The 12,212-nt window shown below is 36.8% G+C and overlaps 1 long non-coding RNA gene across 1 annotated transcript; it reads right to left on the minus strand.

Moving 5' to 3' along the window:
• Nucleotides 1-2,183: 2,183 nt before the first annotated feature.
• LOC136795817 (uncharacterized) lies at nt 2,184-4,150 on the minus strand. Its single transcript, XR_010843506.1, has 3 exons — nt 4,054-4,150; nt 3,455-3,728; nt 2,184-2,465 (listed from the first exon to the last, which is right to left on the minus strand). It is a non-coding gene; the product is annotated as an uncharacterized lncRNA (long non-coding RNA).
• Between the last annotated feature and the right edge of the window lie 8,062 nt (nt 4,151-12,212).

The raw sequence follows: 12,212 nt of genomic DNA on the forward strand, positions 1-12,212 counted from the left end.
AAAAAATAATAAGAATACAAATAAATATATATATTTAATTAACTTTACTTGATTCATTTTTCAAAATAAATAAATAAAAAGTGGTTTTGTCTTTGCTGTATTCTTCATTTTTTTAATACCTCTCTCGGTATTCTAAAACTGATGGGTCATTATCAGAATCGTAAGTAACTTCGAGAAAGAAAAAACAGGAAACGAGACATGAACTAGCAAATTATAACACTAGATAAATTCACCAGCAGATAAATTGTTTTTTAATATTGATTTGTTAATGAATCTTTTTTTTTTTTTTACGTAATTTCAAACAATATGGTACCATATGTTTTCAATTGTTTACCAGAAGAACTAAAAAAATTATTAATTACAAGAAAGCTATAAAAGAAATATTTGACTGGGTACTTTTTATTTCTATGAATCTCAATAACTGATGTCTGCCTGTGGTTTTTCCTTACTCAACGTAATGACTTCGATTTGTTACATTACGATTAAAATTAGCTATATATACATATGTTTAATTATGTATATATTAATATTTAGATATACTCAGATTTTCAATAAAAGAATAAAAGGAAATAAAGGAGATATAATATAATTATAATTATAATATAATACCACGTGAACTGCAGGCTCATTTAAATTTTTTTTTTCAGGGTTCACGCATGTCTTGAGAAACTAAAACATCAACAACAGCTCAGGATGTGAATAACGAATTATATAATGTGAGTAACATTATTAAATAAAAACAACCCAGAGATAATAGAAGACAAATATATAAATTCTTTCTTATCTCACCAGTATCAAAACTTCTTTCTCAGAAATCAGCTCAGTTTTTTAACGTAGTTGAAAAACATTTTAGACAAATTTAAATTATTATTATTTTAATTTTATTATTATTCATGTCCATAAAATCTAAAATGGCTTCAGAATTCACAAGAAAATACAAAAATAGCTCAAAGGTTTATTTGCTTATTTGTATGATTTAGAGACATTAAATAAAAAAACAATAAGAAGATTATATTTCGTGTTGGCTCAGTTTGCCATCCAATAAGGAATATTGGAATGAGGTGGAGCAGTTAATAAGGTTTCAAATCCGCTGATCAAAATGAAAAACAAATATTATTCGAGTAATAATAAAAAGAAAAGAAAACAAGAATACATAAAATCATCATTCTAATTGTTCAATGACCTACCGTACGACATAAAAAGAAAAATTTATTTAAAAACACGAGTCCTTTAGAAAATAAAATAAATAAGGAAGACAAAATTAATTTTGCCCTAACATCTAACTCGATTTTTACTTATTAGAGGGTTGTAGTTTCCAATAAAGAGAACACTAAATGTAATTATAAAATTAAGTCTAATTACAAAGCATCATAACAAATTGTAAAAAGTGTAAAAGAAAATAATAGGAAGTAGATTTGGCATTATAGTTCGGTAAATTGTATTCTTTATTATTATAACTACAGAATAGAATCGTTTTAAAATACCTTTGTTTACGGAACAGTTCCCAGGAAAAGTATTAAAATTTTAACTAATTAATTTGTAATAATTATTATTAAATTATATTCTTTGAATAGGATTCGTTGCCTTTTTTCTCTAGGTGAGGATGAAGGGAAAACCATTTGTTACCCAGAAAAGAAGATCCATAATTTGAAATTAAAAAAAAAAATATTAATATAATTGAGGAAGGTCTTGTCAATAGAGACTTCCTTTTAAAAAGAATACAAAAACATAATTGGTTTTATCAAGCCCCAAATTACAATTTTACTGTAGACCAAATTAGTTTTTAGGAATAACAAGGCGCAGAAGTTGGATTGTTTATAATGCATTGGCGTGAGTAGTTAATTATTGCCATAACCGGTTTTTATTTAATAGACGTGAGAGGTCTTGTTCTGCCAAGCGTTATATTTTCATTTACTCATTTAGCATCTTGTTACATTTATGAACAGAAAACGTATAAAGCTCTATGAAAATGGGCATGTGGCATCTTATGTAAAAATATACACAATATTTTCATCTTTAGATCATCAATATCTTTAAAATCTCTATTTATATCTTATTTAATGAATTAATAACTGAAGTGTTTCATTTTATTCTTCTGTTTTAATGTTATATTCATTATTTATGACATGCGCTAATAAATAAAGTTTTAATGATGGAAGATGAGCCGGAAGCGGTCAAATAAGGTACTTCAAAATAGAACAAAAACCATTTATTGTACACTAACTTTTCACTCCATTTTGCATAGCTTCATTAAACAAAAAAATATATTATTTAATCTATATTATATTATATTAATATTTTTTTGTAATATTTTAATATTTTTTTTACCTTCCTTTATTAAATACATAAGGTCAGCCAATAATCTTCCAAATAAAGTTTTAATTTTTTTATCCGATTTTCCATTTTTTTTTTTTATTGAATGAAAATTTGTTACACTCCAGTATGCCACAAATTTTAAGGCTTAGCTCAAAAAGAGATTGAAATCCTTAAATACAAATATTTATATAAAGCAAAAATTAGAAATTTTTGGTCTTAATCTTTTAAGACTTTTTTTCTCAAAATTATATTAAATGGACATTTGAACTCAATTAATACAATGTCGTAATAACAGCACAGTATTAAAATAATTTAGACCGTCTAACCGCACAAAATGGGACGAAATAGTTTTTTTTTATGGAGAAATGAAGTAGATATTCGTTTTTCGTACCTCAAAAATCCTTGGATACAAATTTTTAAAGTTATCAAAAAATGAAAAAATTTTGTTCATAATTTTTGCCTTCGAAAATCACAAACATTCCAATAATCTCAACATGATTCTAATTATCTAAATGAAACAAACAACAAAGAAGGGTTTAGGACTGTCTAAACCGCAAGACACAGTGTAAATTATCACTGGAGATATAAAACATAACGTTTGAGAATTTTTTCTTTACTTGAAACTACTTTTTCCTCCATATAAAAGCTTAAAATCCAGAAAGATATTAATATTGAAAAGGTCGGAACCAAATCTGATTTGATTATTCCTCAATAACAGTTTTAAGGAATACTGTACTAGAAGAAAATTTTAGTTCTTAACTTAGTTGTCATTTTTACACGCAAACTCATTTATTTGTTCATAAATGAACAAAGGGCGAACAATACGATCAGTAATCCTTTTTTAAATTTTTTTTTTTAAATAGAATAAAATACAATAAATATTAAATATATGCAGAGCCAAAGAATTCTAGACTCCTAGGATGCATTGGCAAGAACTCCCGGTCACGTGTTTCACATTTTTTGATCAATAACCAAAACTAAAATCATTGAAATCTAAGATCCCACGTAAGTAGCCTCCCCTCGTAAGTTCACCTGAGTCGGTACATTCACGGACAAAACTTCCACAAGCAATAATAATATTAATCTTTATACTATTAGAAAATATTATTCAAATAAAAAATAAGATTAATAAAATTACCTGCGGCTAGGATAAGGAGAGTTTGCAGCCACATCTTGTTTACTCTGATCTGGAGGACTGGTTCTTTCAACTCCTGCCCCCACTATTTTTACAGGAAAGGTGCTTCTGACTGACCTCAAGATAGCCTCAACCAGATGCCGAATACATTATGATAAATTAATAATTAATCACTGATAAATGTGGCTGCTACTATCGCTTTCTTAGGTTGCATCCTTATTTTTATGTTGAGGACTATATTTAGAGCGAGGCCATTCGGTTCCATCAACCGCTAGATCTATATTAGTACAAGTATAGCTTAAATTATATGTTTAATCTAAAGTAAATTAATCATTAAAAAAAGAGCTTTTTATTTTTTATATAAGTACCAAAATATAACTTGAGTATATTAATTTCCACTATTCCAGTAATACAAATTATAAATTATATTACAGAATCTATATATTCATTCAATAATATTAATCTAAAACATTTAATCTTAATTTTTTTTTGTTGTCTTATAAATTATATTTTTTATTCAATATTTATACAATTTTTTTTTTTTGTTTTTTATAACTTCCGTGCTAACTAAAAAAAAGGTTATTTAATTTTTTTTAACTCACGCCCGAAGTTGGTTTCAATTTAAAAAAAGAAGTATTTTTTCCAATGACTTTCTATGATTCCCACCTCCACGAATCTTCTTTCCTGGAGAAATGATTCCTGTTTTCAAGACGATTTATTTTACTTTCTTAATTTAATTATTTAATTTATTTATCTACCCATATTTACTTACGATGAATTGAGCCAGTGCCTAGACCAACGGTATATATACGGCATACAACTAAAATGCAATATCTCATTGCTTGCCTAAGGTGTGACAATCATAGGCCACTTCGACAGACCTTGAAGAATGTATTATTTGTGCACCCTGTTGATGTGATCCGTTACCAACAACAACAAGGAACAAATCGGTAATTATACAACAAATGCCTCATGACCTTAATTTCATAATATATTATCCATTATATATTATATTATCATAATGTAATATATTATATAAAATGACACTTCCAAACTCAGTTAAAATTCATTTATGATCATTTTCCGACGCTCTAGGAACCTCAAATAATCAAACCAAATTAATCTCTTTAAATACCACATTCAAAAACAATAATTCGATTTGTTTACTTTTCCAGTCTTTCAAAAAATATCTTCTTTTTTTTTTTTAAATTCCTGGTAAAATTTAACAATAATACACTTACCAATAAATTGTGAAAAAAATCAGATGATGACCCCTCCCAGCAGCCTTCATTGTTTAACTTATAGCCTTGCGCAATAATTGGTACAGCACTAGGGATCATGGAACTGGAAGATCTAAGGGCGCAGTACCTAGAGGTGGTTCTACAATGGATTCCAGGGCACTGTGGGTTTACGGGAAATGAAATCGCAGACCGACCGGCTAAAGAAGGAACACTGCTCCCCCAAATTAGCAGTCTACCTAGGTTGGAGGAGTGCAAAACTATAAACAAAGCATTTATAAGCCAAAGGTGGAAAGCAAGTGACCCAAATCACAATCCACATGACGATTATTTCAAGCTAACCAGAAGAGAACAGGACGTCACTTTTCGCTTCAGAACTAGACATTACCGTCTGAAATCACACCTCTTTAGGAAGATAGGACCCGGCCTCCTAAATGAATTTGGCCAAAATTAACAAACAACAGGGCTCATTCTTCAAAGCTGCTAGCTGGTGGAGGACATGCGGGGGCAAATATGGGCACAACCCACAGAACTTAGGACCAAGCTTTTCGGAAGACTGGGGGATCTAAGGAGGACCGCTAATTTTATATTTTTACATAACATTACCATCTAGAGGGAAGAACGAGGAAGAAGAAGGTGGTAAACCCCCTTACCACCCCGATCAAAAACCTCATGAAACAAAAGCGGACAGCACTGTGGCATGAGAAGCAACAGGCTACGCTCGGCGGAGGAAACTCTGGAAGCTGATTAGAACGAATACCAGAAAGAGAAACGCCAAGATACTCGAGGATGGTAACAAACTATTGACGGCAGAAGGGCCACAAAGTGTTCGGGTCACTAATGTAAAATTATCACCAACGGACAGTGTTCCTGAACGACCTACCAACTGAAGACATTGGAAACAATTATATGTTTGTATCCCCGGAACAGCAAAAGGCTGTTATTTCAAAAAGGAATGAGGCACCAGGATACGACGTGATACAATCAATATTGTTGCAGTAAAGGTATAGCTCATCTGACGAACCTCTAGAAGGCTTGTACCGAGATCACTATGAAACTGACGGTTACAGTTAATTCCAAGATGACCGACTGTATTATTTTACCCTTCCAGAAAAACAAGGCCTCTCTCTCTAAAGGCTATAGGTTAGGAAGGTGCGAGAACAGACCGGCAGGCCGTATAGTCTTCCTGAGCGTCACACTTGACAGACACCTGACGGTAGCTCGCCACTGACAAAAGAAGATCAAGCTGGTTAGGACTAAATCTTGCAGAGCTTAATTACCAGCTAACGTCTTCTAACCTGTCTAAAATTAATGATTTACAAGAGTGTGCTCCAGGCCAGCCCTACTCTATGGAGCAAAGGCAAAATTCAACATAACACCTACCACTGTAAGGAAACTCCAGCAGTTCCATAGTATTCTTAGACGCACCGTGAGGCAAAATAGAGCGAAGACGGACCAAATAGACACACTTATTGTTCAGTCCACAGTCCTGAGGTTTTAGGTTCTGGCGGTTGGGAGGACACTTTGATTAAGTTAAAGCGACAAGCGTCAGCGCCATCTATTGGCAGAAGTAAAGAAATACCACCTAGAACCGGCACTAACTATAGTGAAAAGGGCCAACCAGATTAGGAGGTTAATCCCACCTATTTAAACCGATTCAAATTGTTTTTATATCTAAAGTGGCAGCCAACATCATGCGGGACTGGAAGACCTCGCTCTGGCATGACCAACTATGGAGGACACACGATGATCATCGCCAGTACTGGAGACTCGTGAGGTCCTTCGTCAACAAGAAGCGAAGTGTGCACCTCACATCAGGCGACGATCTCCTGACGTCGGGGGGAACAGGCTGAACTCCTGGCCACAAGCTATGCAACGAGGGATGCTGAACGGACTACCAGTGCACCCCATCCACAACCAGGACCACCGAGCCCCAACGAGAAGCATCTATTCTCCTCCTTCGACCAGCTAGAGTACGTACTACGAAGCGTCAAAGGGAACAAGGCGTCAAGACTGAACGGAATCCCGTATATACTCATGAAGATGCTTCCTAGGAAGGGTAAAGCCTTCCTACTCAACATCTTCAACTCATGGATGCGGATCTCGTACTTTCCCACAGTATGGAAGCAAGCTATCGTCGTACCTCTACTCAAACCGGGGAAGAAGGGAGACTCGACCGAGCACTATCGTCCGATCAGCCTCCTCTCACACATGATGTAGGTGTTTGAACGGCTTATCAACCACCAACTGATGGAACACTGCAGAGAGGAGAACGTCATCCCACCACAGCAGGCCGGATTCCAACGGGGAGTCGCCTGTAAGCACCACCTCGCGAAGCTTCAAGCGCACACCATAGGACAGATGAAGAAAACTGCCCAACGGCCTTCATCTCACTAGATTGCAGCCAAGCCTTTGAGAGTGTTTCCCACCGGCTTCTACTCCGCCGACTGGAGGAATTTAAGTTTCCAGCCGCCCTATGCCGACTTATCCGAAGCTACCTCATGGAAGATCCCTCGTCGTACGGGTTGGCGAAAGCCTTTCCTCTCCAGTCCCCACCACCTGCGGAGTACCTCAGGGATCGGTACTAGGTCCAGTACTATTTGTAGTCTTTACGGCACCTATAGTAGCCATCGAACACCCAAAGGCAGTGGTAGCAGCCTATGCGGACGACATCGGCATCTACGCCTCCAGCATCAAGGCAAAACCAGCCCTAACCCATGCTCAAGACGCTGCAGCCACCATCTCTGATGCCATTAAAAGTATTGGGATTAGGGTAAACCCTGGAAAGACAGACGCCATAGTGATGTCTTCGAAACAGGAACGAAACCACTGCCTACCACATTCAAAGTAGATGAAGTCGACCAGCGGATCTCCACCTCCATTCTCTACCTGGGCGTCACATTGGATAGGCACCTCACCTTCTCCAGCCACGTTCGGGAGAGACTTAAGTTGACCCGCCAGAAGAGCTACAGGCTCTACCATCTCCTGAAATCCACACAACTCACACTAAGGCTGAAGCTGCAAACCTACAAGGCTATAATCCGGCCGACTCTGCTATATGGGGCACCACTCCTGCGTCAGCTCTACAAAACAACGCTAGAAAAGCTGCAGAGTTATCAGAATTCCGTCCTCCGGCGAATCGTCCGTGAAACTACTCTACAGAGGGCCAGAAACACCACCATTCATCAGGAACTCCAGCTATCCTCTGTGCCGGAGTATATAGGCCGAAGGCACATCAAATTGTTTCTATGTAAGCCCCTAACTAGTATGTTACCAAAGTGAAACCGCCTTCAGCGGACCCTGTAACTCATCTTATACTGCCATACAGCAAATAAAGTCAGTATGTAATCTGTATATATACTATGTATTATATTATATATTTGTAACTGTAATTATATATAAATAAAGAGGATTTGAAAATAAAATAAAAAAAATTGTATATCTAAAAAACACTAATTCCATTCTCCTCTTCAAATGAGAGTAAGTAAATTTACTTACATGTAACCAAAGATAATAAAATAATACTAAACGCACATTGTTAAGACATATATAAAACCTAAATGAAAATATTCACTTGAAAATGAGATATCAACAATCACGTGAGCGTATGTAGGGATGTTAATAGTGTCACTGAGGTCACTATCAAAATAAAATAAATATATTTTGTAAATGTGTGAAGAATCTCGCGAGCTGAAGAAATGTTCAAAGCGGACTGCTGGTTGGCCACCGTTGTTCTATATGATGTTACGATAAACGAAAAAAAATAGATATACGTTTTATATTCTTTATTAAATTAATCCGCAGTACATGAAAAATCTACCGTTTCAATGCACTTTCTAACAGACATAGTGAAAACAAATCAAGTGCAAACCTGGCACTGTCTGTAAGTACAGTGCACCACCGAACAACCATCAAGGCTTGGGCAGAAACCACATAGGTCTCCAAGATCTGGAAAAATTTCATTTATTTCCGATTACTACTCACAAATCAGGTTCTGGTAAATATCTGATAAATATAAGTTTATTATATTTTCAAAATTATAAGAACTCTCTCAAATAATTTTAAAAATTAACTCATATAACTTTTAAACACTTCTTAATGAATCTCAAACATAGACAAAATCGGACGAAGAAAAATCCCAGATATTTCAAATCTCAAAAGCCACCAAAATACCCATCCTCCTACCGTCCTATTTCTGTGTTACTTATCATGGGCAAAATCCTTGAGAAACTCACCCAGAAACGCATGTAACCCATCCTATATTCCAACCACATAATCCCAGATCACCAGTTTTGATTTCGAACATCCCTTCCACTAAGCATTGTCATCGTGTTATTGGAGCGCGGAATGTACAGCTCGGGAGTCTTTCTTAATGTAGAACAGGCTTTTGGTCGAGTCTGGCACCCAGGAATGCTCCAAATTACTTCAATCTGTATAATACGATAAATCACAATATCGCTTATTCATCTCTCTTCCTTCAGTACTTCAGGGTAGTATCCGTGACCCTATTCTCAATACAGTTTTTACAGCTAACGTCCCATCCCATGCTAACATTATCCTCACCTCACACCTCATCACACATGTCTATTTTCAGTGAATAATGACCTTTCCATTTTATCCAAAATCCTCCAATCCTACTTCACCGCCCTTGAAAATGGTGCCGAAACTAGAGGAATAAAATAAATTTTAATAAATACCCCAAAATCACATTTACCCTTCGTCGTAACTCCCATGAACTCCTGCCTCACAGTATCCTTTAATTATACCCCATTTATTCATGACGAACAAATCCGTTGGTTACTAAGGACTATATCTGCTCAAACGACATGGAATTCTCATACAAGACAAACGGTCTAAACTTCCAATCCATTACAAAAGACTAACGTAGACTAATGTAGACTTTAATCTACATGACTATAAAAGACCTATCTGGACAACTTTCGAATTCCTCCCGTATCCAATCCTTACACTCCAAAATCTTTAATGCTCCTTGCTTTGTCACAAATCAAGTCATCCATCAGGACCTTAATGTTCCACATGGCCAGAGCTAGATACCAATCCTGCCATGATAAACTGGCCAACCACCCAAACCCACTTATTTCTAACCGGCTTCTCCTTCATTACCTGATAAACCTCCTAGGTGTCTGAAAAGAAGATGGCCTCATTTAATCTACCTGAAAACAAAATCTTCTAATTTAGAAATGTTATTGGAGTTCTATCAATGGGTAGATTCTCCACATGTTTGTATCCATGTCATTTTAACACTAACAGCAAATTGACTGGATATATTTTTATACAGTAATAAATAACAATAATTAAATTATAAACAAAGTTAAAAAAAAACTTTTAGGAAACTGTTTATTATGAATAATATTTAGTTCATAAAATCCAAAATGCGTTTGTTAAAATATCCTGGACTAATATATAAACTAACAAAATTAACATTGTACCTTTTCCAACCAAAAACTTTTTAACTAATAAATCAATTTAAGTAGTACAAAAATAACTTTATAATTATTATAATTTTGTTTTTATCTAGGAACAGGGAAAGGAAGCAAAAAAATCCATAAGAAAAATGATTACACACAAAAAAGCCACGTGACAATATTTTTCCGACATAACAAGACCGGTTTTTTGCCTATCGTATACGCAGAAATGTAAAGTATAGAAACATGAAATTTTACATAGAGATACCCCAATGCGATTTGAGATTTTATAAAGCTTCATCGCAATGACTGTAATGAGCAGAGGTATAACACTTCGAAAATGCTATTTTTCCTCATAGGACTCTTGTTCTCGTTCTTGATATTGTGATTCGACGAACATACAGCCTAAACAGAATTTAAGGCACTAATCGAATGTATGTTTACCAAGCTCAGACTATAAGGTTATCTCAAAGTGTTGCAGCCACATGTGAAAAACGTATTAAAAACATGTAATGTGTGGCGTCCTTCTTTATTAATCAAGAAAAAACTAGATAAAGAACTGATCTCTCCCAAAAAATAACTTCATTCCAAAAATGAACAGAAGCAATATAAAAAAGGCTGCTCCGCCAGGAAAGGGGCTTTGCGCCTCCGTTTAACACGATGCGTCAATAATTTAATCATTATCCTGTTCCGGTAACCTACGGCAACGGAAAGGTTGAATCGGAAAGGCTTCCACGTATGGGACCGGTGGCGCCCATATGGCCAGCATCAAGAGCTTGTCTCCTCCAGCGCTCTCGGTGGCAAGAGAAGCAACCCAGATGAGTGTGAGATAGCCATCTTGTCTTCAACCAGAGAAGCGTCCATCCTTTATTTTTGTTCAGTGATCAGGAATATCTTCCATGAGTGAGTAGAGTTAATAGACTTCAACTGCAAGGGGGCAAGAAGTGACCTGCAAAGGTATGAGCAATTTCTGACGGGTGTCGCTGACAGCGTAGAAGCTCTGCGGGCATTACGACTCAAGGACACTACGGACTTCCTTCTTACCACACTTGCGTTAAGGGCATTGGACCCAGAGACCAGAAGACAGTTTGAACTGTCTCTGGGATTCAGCCAAGAGTTTCCCACGGTGGACAATGTTATAGCCTTTGTTCGGCAGAGGAAAAATGCTATCCGCATGTCACAGGATGCAGACAACTCCAAGACACCAGGGCGCTCCAACGAAACGAATCAGAAGCAGAGGTTCGTCTCATTGCACGCAACCTCTTTCACACCTTCCAGGAATCCTAAGGATACTCCAGCTGCAGTTCGAACAACTCGGAGCAGAACTGAGAAGGGCAATGGAGCGCCAGAAGTTAGATGTCCTCTCTGCAAGGGAAATCATCTGCTCTCTAAGTGCGAGGCTTTCATTGAGCTCCCTCTTACCAAGAAGCTTGAACACATCCGAACCTTCAAGGTATGTTGGAATTGCCTTCGCAAGGGCCATGAGGTGGCCACATGTCGCTCACAATTTCGATGTCGGAACTGCTGTAAGAAGCACCACACCCTGATCCACCGCCAGGAAGGAGACAACACAGCCACTGAAGTCGATGCAATGTCCAATAAACTACACCTACGGAGACCATCATTGGTTTCGGACACACGCCATCGTCATCCACGAATACCATGGTTCTATTGGGCACTGTATGCATTCTGGTCAAGTCGAAGAGGGGAGACCTTCATATGGCCCGTGGTGTGTTGGACTCCGGAAGCCAGCACACATTTATTTCCAGCGCGCTTGCACACAAGATTGGCGCTAACATTTCAAACTTCGATCATTGTATCACAAGACTCGGCGAGTCGCATCTGAAAGGATCTACCTCTTGCACCATACGGCCATTCACTGGTAAACAAGAATATAACCTCTCGCCGGTGGTAGTCGATGCGGTCGACCTTACCAAATATCAACCTTCCCTTTTCCGTCATCAGCCTCATTATGCGCCACCCTTTGGCTGACCAACGTTTCGGAGAGTCAGGGCCAGTCGATCTGTTAATCGGTGGGGACTTATATCCACAGATTCTTAATGGAGCTCCTTATCCTACTGAAGTCGATGGACTTTA

This window comes from Halyomorpha halys, unplaced genomic scaffold (genome assembly GCF_000696795.3).
Source record: "Halyomorpha halys isolate HHAL.00 unplaced genomic scaffold, Hhal_1.1 Scaffold82.1, whole genome shotgun sequence".
NCBI classification, from domain to species: domain Eukaryota; kingdom Metazoa; phylum Arthropoda; class Insecta; order Hemiptera; family Pentatomidae; genus Halyomorpha; species Halyomorpha halys.